This window comes from Odocoileus virginianus, chromosome 1 (assembly GCF_023699985.2).
Source record: "Odocoileus virginianus isolate 20LAN1187 ecotype Illinois chromosome 1, Ovbor_1.2, whole genome shotgun sequence".
Lineage (NCBI taxonomy): Eukaryota > Metazoa > Chordata > Mammalia > Artiodactyla > Cervidae > Odocoileus > Odocoileus virginianus.
Window position 1 is genome coordinate 101,451,420 of NC_069674.1, and position 8,444 is coordinate 101,459,863.

An 8,444-nucleotide genomic window follows, 5' to 3' on the forward strand; every position below is an offset into this window, starting at 1 on the left:
TCAGGCAAGAATACTGGAGTGGGTTGCCATTTCCTCCTCCAGGGGATCTTCCTGACTCAGGGATTGGACCAGAGTCTCTAGAGTCTCCCTCATGGGCAGGCGGGTTCTTTACCACGGAGCCACCGGGGAAGGATGTCCAGTTCAGTTCAGTCGCTCAGGCGTGTCCGACTCTGTGCGACCCCACGAACCCCAGCACGCCAGGCCTCCCTGTCCATCACCAGCTCCCGGAGTCTACTCAAACCCATGTCCATCGAGTCGGTGATGCCATCCAGCCATCTCATCCTCTGTTGTCCCCTTCTCCTCCTGCCCCCAACCCTCCCAGCATCAGGGTCTTTTCCAATGAGTCAACTCTTCGCATGAGGTGGCCAAAGTACTGGAGTTTCAGCTTCAGCATCAGTCCATTCCCAATCAAGTGAAGTTGAGGAATCTTCTGCTCCGTCTTTAAAAGTAAGAAATAGAATCGTCTTGGGTGTGAAATCTGGCCCTACCTGAACTCGGGGAGGGCACTAGAAGGAATCATTCTGCCAAATATGTCTCTATGCATACTCAGTCGTGTCTGGCTCTCTGCTGCCCCATGGGCTGTAGCCCGCCAGGCTCCTCTGTCCATGGGGTTTTCCACGCAAGAATACTGGAGTGGGTTGCCATGCCCTCTTCTAGGGGATCTTCCCAAACAAGGATCAGACTCCTGTCTCTTGCATCTCCTGCATTGGCAGGTGGGTTATTTGCCAACTTCCAAGTCAGTCCTGACCAATTCTGAACGTTGATTAGGTGGTTTCTGCCTCTGCACTGCAGACACCTGTTTTCTCCCTCTGTCCTCTTCCTTCTTCATTTCGTCCTCTCCTTTTTTCCTTTCTTCCTTTCCTTTTGCCTTTCTTTTCTCCTCTTCCTTTCTTTCTTGAACCAATCAGAGGTGAGGGAGGGGTAGGGTGGGGAGATAGAAATGGGTCAGTCAGTCAGTTCAGTCGCTCAGTCGTGTCCAACTCTTTGCAACCCCATGCACTGCAGCACACCAGGTTTCCAACAACTCCTGAAGCTTACCCAAACTCGTGTCCACTGAGTCGGCGATGCCATCCAGCCATCTCATCCTCTGTTGTCCCCTTCTCCTCCTGCCTTCAATCTCCCAGCATCAGGGGTCTTCTCAAATGAGTCAGTTCTTCACATCAGGTGGCCGAATTATTGGATATTCAGCTTCAGCATCAGTCTTCCTAATGAATATTTAGGACTGATTTCCTTTAGGATTGACTAGTTTAATCTCCTTGAAGTCCACAGGACTCTCAAGAGTCTTCTCCAACACCACAGTTCAAAAGCATCAATTCTTCAGTGCTCAGCTTGCTTTATGGTCCAACTCTCACATCCATACAGGACTACTGGAAAAACCATAGCTTTGACTAGATGGACCTTTGTCAGCAAAGTAATGTCTCTGCTGTTTTTAATATGCTGTCTAGGTTGGTCATAGTTTTTCTTCCAAAGAACAAGTGTCTTTTAATTTCATGGCTGTAGTCACCATCTGCACTGATTTTGGAGCCCAAGAAAATAAAGTCTGCCACTGTTTCCATTGTTTCCCCATCTATTTGCCATGAAGTGATGGGACCAGATGCCATGATCTTAGTTTTCTGAATGTTGAGCTTTAAGCCAGCTTTTCACTCCCCTCTTTCACTTTCATCAAGAGGCTCTTTAGTTCTTCTTAACTTTCTGCCATAAGGGTGGTGTCATCTGCGTATCCGAGATTGTTGATATTTCTCCCAGTAATCTTGATTCCAGCTTGTGCTTCATCCAGCCTGGCATTTTGCATTATGTACTCTGCATATAAGTTAAATAAGCAAGATGACAATATACATCCTTGACATACTCCTTTCCCAATTTGGAACCAGTCCATTGTTCCATGTCTGGTTCTAACTGTTGCTTCTTGACCTGCAAATAGATTTCTCAGGAGGACAGTAAATGTGGTCTGGTATTCTCATCTCTTAAGGATTTTCCACAGTGTGTTGTGATCCACACAGTAGAAATGGGTGAGGGGGTCAAAAGATACAAACAACTTTTAGTTATGAAATAAGTAAGTCCTTGGGATGTAAGGTACAGCATGGTGACTATAGTTAGTAATACTCTATTGTATACTTGAACATTGCTAAGAGAGTAATTGTAAAAGTTCTCATCACAAGGAAAAAAATTTGCAACTAAAGGAGGTGACAGATGTTAACTAAACTTACTGTTGTCATTTTGCAATACAAACATATATCAAATCATTATGTTATACAGTTTAGTTCGGTGGCTAAGTCGTATCCAACTCTTTGCGATCTGATGGACTGCAGCACACTCAGCTTCCCAGTTCCCCGTCCTTCACCGTCTCCTGGAGTTTGCTCAGACTCATGTCCCTTGAGTCAGTGATGCCATCCAACCATCCAACTAGTACAGTGCTATGTGCCAATTTCATCTCAATAAAACTGAAAGACATTTTTAATTACAAAACAATACATTCATTGAGAAAAAAATTAAACAGTATGGGCTTCCCTGATGGCTTAATGGGTAAAAAATCTGCTTGCAATGCAGGAGACTCGGGAGACACAGATTCAATTTCTGGATCAGGAAGATTCCCTGGAGGAGGAAATGGCAACCCACCCCAGTATTCTTGCCTGAAAAATCCCACAGACAGAGGAACCTGGGCAGGCTACAGTCCAAAGAGCCACAAAGAGCTGGCACAACTAGACAATAAAGACATACATGAAAGGCTTACAGAAAGTGTGTGTTTTAAATTGGACTATAATTGCTTTACAATGTTGTGTTACTTTCTATCATACAACAGAGAGAATTAGCTATACTTGTACATATATCGCCTCCTCCTGGAGCCTCCCTCCCACCCCTCCACCCTCGTCCCACCCCCTAGGTCCTCACAGAGCACCAGCTGAGGTCCCTGCGCTGCCCCACAGGTTCCCACTACCTATTTTACATGTGGTAGTAGCATCTTCCCCCTGGTGGGGGTTTCAGTATCTGCAGAACAGCTCAAAGGGTGTGGCTTAGAATTTTATCTATAGCCCTTGACTTTGCTTAATGGCTAACCTAATATCATTTTGTCTTCCTTGACTGTTTTCCGAATTTCTGCGTTTTCTCACTTTAAAAAGATGAAAGTTCTACTTGCCATCTCTCCACCCCTCTCTCCTCCAGGTGGTAACCACTGATAATAGTTTGATGTGTATCCATCAGGGCATTTTCTATGCATTTAAGAAAAAAAAAAATGGAGAGAAACCGAGAAAGAAGGGAGGGAGTTACTTTTACAGAACTGGGATCATATTGTTCACATTGTTCTGTAGCCTGCTTCTTTCACACGCAACTATCTCATAGACATGTAATTTTATACTTTCAACAGCTGCACAATATTTGTTAATGTAGATGTGCCTTAATTAGTTAACCATCCCCCTACCCACAGACATGTAAAGTGTCTCCAATTTGCTCCTATTCCAAACTATGCTATAGTGAAATCATAGCCCACATATACTTATGCATTTAGTATGATTATTAGTAGGGCAGGTTTCTACAAGAGGGATTTCTGGGTCAAAGATAGTCTATTCAAGGTTTGATAGGCTCTGTCAAGTTGTCCTTAAAAGCCTCTAAGAAGTTACACATGTACCAATTATTAGTTTAGCTTTTTTTTAACTCTTTACATGAATTAGGAACCAGTCTAACTTTCACAGCACAAGCAAATAGGAGTGATGAACAGAGAATATGCCAAAGCTTCAGGACCACTATTTAAAGATATTTTCAACATCTTTCTAACATTATTTTTCGCAATTGCTTTACTTTAGGGGGGAAAGTGGTAAATATGAGACTGGTTCGTTTTTTTTTCTTTCTTTTTAAAGACTTTTTAGAGCAGTTTTAAGGGCTTCCCTGGTAGCTCAGCTGGTAAAGAATCCACCTGCAATGCAGGAAACCCTAGTTTAACTACTGGTTTGGGAAGATCCCCTGGAGAAGGGACAGGCTACAGTCCAGTATTCTTGGGTTTCCCAGGTGGCTCAGCTGGTAAAGAATCTGCCTGCAATGAGGAAGACCTGGTTTTGATCCCTGTGTTGGGACGATCCCCTGGAGAAGTTAAGCATGAGATTGGTTGGTTTCTTGGCTTTTTTTTTTTCTTTTTAAGACTTTTTATAGAGCAGTTTTAAGTTCAAAGCAAAATTGAGGGAAAGGTACAGAGATTTCTCATATTCCTCTCCACTTACTGCTCCCCCATTATCACTATTCCCCACCACAGCAATATGTTTGTTACAGTGGATCACCCTACACTGACACATTATAATCACCCGAAGTCTATGGTTTACATTCGGGTTCTCTCTGGTGTCATCTGTTATATGAATTTGGACACATGCAAAATGACATGTCCATCATTATATTGATAGTAACATCCAGAGTATTTTCCTGTTCCTTTGTCCATGGGATTATCCCAGCAAGAACACGGGAACAGGTTGCCATTTCATTCTCCAGGGGCATCTTCCCAGACCAGGGATTGAACCCACATTTCTGGCGGCTCCTGCACTGGCAGGCAGATTCTCTACCACTGATTCACCTGGAAAGCCCATAGAGTATTTTCACTACCCTACAAATCGTCTGTGCTCCACCAATTCATCTCCCTTCTCCAACCCCGAGCAATCACTAATCATTTTACTGTCTCCATAGTTTTTCCCTTTTCTTGAATATCATATAGTTAAGATCATACCATATGTATCCATGTCAGACTGACTTCTTTTGCTTAGTAATATGCATTTAAGTTTCCTCTCTGTCATTTCTTGGTTTGATAGCCCCCTGCCCCTATTTTTCATGCTGAATGGATGTATCATAGTTTATTTATCCATTCACCTACTGAAAAACACCTTGATTGCTTCCAAGTTTTGGCCATTATTAATAAAGCTGCTATAAACATCTGTATGCAGGTTTTGGGGGATTTTTTTTTTTTTTTTTTTTTGGACATAAGCTTTCAACTCTTTTGGGTAAATATCTATCCAGTCTGGATACTGGATTGTATGGTAAGAGTAGGTTAATTCTGTAAGAAACCACCAGACCGTCTTCCAAAGTTGCTGTAACACTGTGCATTCCCACCAGCAATAAATTAGAGTTTCTGTTGCTCCGTGGGCTTTCCTGGTGACTCAGTGGTAAAGAATCCACCTGCCATGCAGGAGACATGGGTTCAACCCCTGGGTCAAGAAGGTCCCCTGGAGGAGGGCATGGCAACCCACTTTAGTATTCTTGCCTGGAGAATCCTGTGGACAGAGGAGCCTGGCGGGCTACAGTCCATGGGGTCACAAGAGCCGGACATGCCTGAGCGACTGAGCATACACACAGCACATCCACGCTATTACATGATGTGCAGCATCTCTCCATGTGCGTATTTGCATCTATATACCCTCTTCGGTGAGGTGTCTGCTAAGGTCTTGGCCTGTTTTATAATCAGGTTGCTTTCTTACAGAGTTTTAAGCGTTCTTTGTATATTTAGGATAACCGTCCTTGATCAGAACTGTCTTTTCCAAGTATTTTCTCCCACTCTGTGACTGATCTTCTTATTCTCTTGACATTATATTTCACAGAACACAAGTTTTTAGCTTTAATGAAGTCCAACATATCACTTTTTTTTAATATAGATCATGCTTTCAATGTAAAAAGACATCACCTTACCCAAGGTCATCCAAGTTTTCTCCTATGTTATTTTCCAGGGTTTTTTTAGTTTGCATTTTACCTTTAGGTCTATGATCTGTTCTGAGTTAAATTTTGTAAAGGGCGTGAAGTCTCTGTCTAGATTCATGTATTTGCATGTTGATGTCCAGTTGTTCTAGTATCACTAGTTGGAGGGACTGGCTTTTTTCCATTGTGTTGCTTTTATTCCTTTGTGAAAGATCACTTAACTCTACATCCACGCGGTCTGGGCTTCCCTGCTGGCTCACTGGTAAAGTATCCACCTGCAATGCAGGAGACGCAGGTTCAATCCCTGGCTCAGCAAGGTCCCCTGGAGGAGGGCATGGCAACCCACTCCAGTATTCTTGCCTGGAGAATCCTGTGGCCAGAGGAGCCTGGTGGGCTACCGTCCATAAGGTTGCAAAGAATCTGAAGTGACTTAGCGCACACATGTGGTCTACTTCTGGGCTGTGTATTCCATTACACTGATCTATTTTGTTGCCAGTACTATACTGTCTTGATAACTGTGAGTGAGTGAGTGATAACTTCCTGGAACTTTCATTAGGGTTGTACTGATAAACTGGGTAGATCTGACATTTTAACAATGTTGTTGGCTTTAAACAAAAATGAGGTAAAATTCATATAGAATGAAGCTCAGATATCTAAAGCATACAATTCAATGAGTCTTGGTAAATGTAACTGAGATTATTTATATAACCTCAGTGGAGGAGAAACCCACTCCATATTCTTGCCTAGAAAATCCCATGGACAGAGGAGCCTGGCAGGCTACAGTCCATGGGGTCGCAAGAGTCGGACACGGCTGAGCAAGTAAACCACCACCACCATATCACCTTATACTCACGCCCAGTAAATCTCAAATCTCATGAATTCTATTCTCATACACAATTTTTTCTGGAAATTTTTTTTTCATTTGAGCAAGTATCTACAAGTAGAATTACTAAATGATGGCATAGCTAAATATATAACCATAAGAAATTACCATATAGGTGATACTGTTTTGCCACTAACATGGTATGAAATTTTTACACTTCCACTCTCACCAATTGACGAGCCTCACCATTTGGTATGAAGCAAAAATCATGATGATTTTAATCTGCAATTTTCTGACAGCTAGTGGTGTTTGAGCTTTTATTCTTGTACACTTATTTTCTGTTCAAATGGTCCGTCCACTTAAAAATTCTTGTTTGGTTTTTAAATGTTGATTTGTAGGACTCTTCTTTATGTATTCTGTATGTAGGTCCTTTCTCAAATATGGATATTATATTTTCTAGTGCTCTGTGGCTTATCATTTTATTTTACTAATGGACCCTTTAGATAAACAGAAGTTTCAAAATTTTTATAAAGTCCCAATTTACAAATTTTCCTTTTATGTTTAGTGTTTTAGTCTCCTCATAAGAAATCTTTGCCAGTTCATGGTCTCAAAGATATCCTCCTATGCTTTCTTCTAGAAATGACCTAGTTTTAGCTTTTAGGTTCAAACATAAAATTCATCTCAATTTCTGTGTTTGGTGTGAGACAGGAACCGTGAGCTTGTACACTGAGTGTGTATTTGCTGAATGCTATTTGTTGACCTAAAGGCATAATATTCTCTCATTTTCTTCTATTATCATTTTAATGTCTGTAGGATCTGTAGTATCATTCTCTGTTTTGTTACCTGATATTTATCATTTGTGCTTCTCTTTTTTTCTTAATCATCCTTGCTAGGAGTTTATACATTGTATTAATCTTTTCAAAAAAAGCAATCTTTGGTAATTTCACACATTGTGTTCTTATTGATTTCTGCTCTTATCATTCCTTCCTTTTATTAATTATTCTTTTTTATAGCCATTTAAAATAAAAACTTACATCATTGATGTAATATCTTTCTTTATTAAAACATGAGCATTTAAGGTTTATTCCCTCTCGGCACTGATTTTAGCTACATTCCACAAATTTTAATATGCTGTATGTTCATTATCATTCATTTTGAAGTAGTTCTTATTTCCCTTGTGTTTTCTTCTTTGACCCACAGTCATTTAGCAGCCTTCAAGATATATTATTATTGTTAATTTCTAATTTAACTCTACTATGTAAGAAAATAACTTTGTAAAATTTCAATCCTTTGAAATTTGAAACTTATTTTATGACCCAGCATATGGTTTATCTTGGTGAATATTCTATGTGAACTTGAAAAGAATATGTATTCTGAAGGTGTAGGTAAAGACATTCTATAAATGTCAAATAGGTCAAGGTGGTTGGTAATGTTCAAATCTTCTGTGCTCTTGAGTTTTCATCTAGTAGATCTATCAAGTACTGGGGGGGTTATATCAAAGTCTCTAACTATGACTAGGTATTTCTCTTTTTAGTTCTGTCCATTTTTCTTCATATATTTTGAAGTTCTGTTATTAATTACATATGAATTTATAGTTGATTATTGTGTCTTTCTGTTGAATTGGTCATTCTATCAGTATGAAATGCCTTTAAGTTCTAGCAATGTTCATTTTGTGAAGTCCACATTTGTCTTGGGTTAACACGGGCACATCTTATTTCTTATAGTCATAGTCTGCATGATATAACTTTTTATTTTTAAGCTATCTCTTTATATTTAAAGTGCATCTCTTAAAGACTGCATATGGTTGAATCTTGCCTTTTTATGCTATTTGGCAGTATCTATCTTTTAATTAGTGTTTAGCTTATTTAATACTGATACAGTTGAATTTGGGTTTATTGTTTTATTATTTGTTTTCTATTTGTCCTATCTTTTTCCTTTGTTTCTCCCTCCCTACATTATT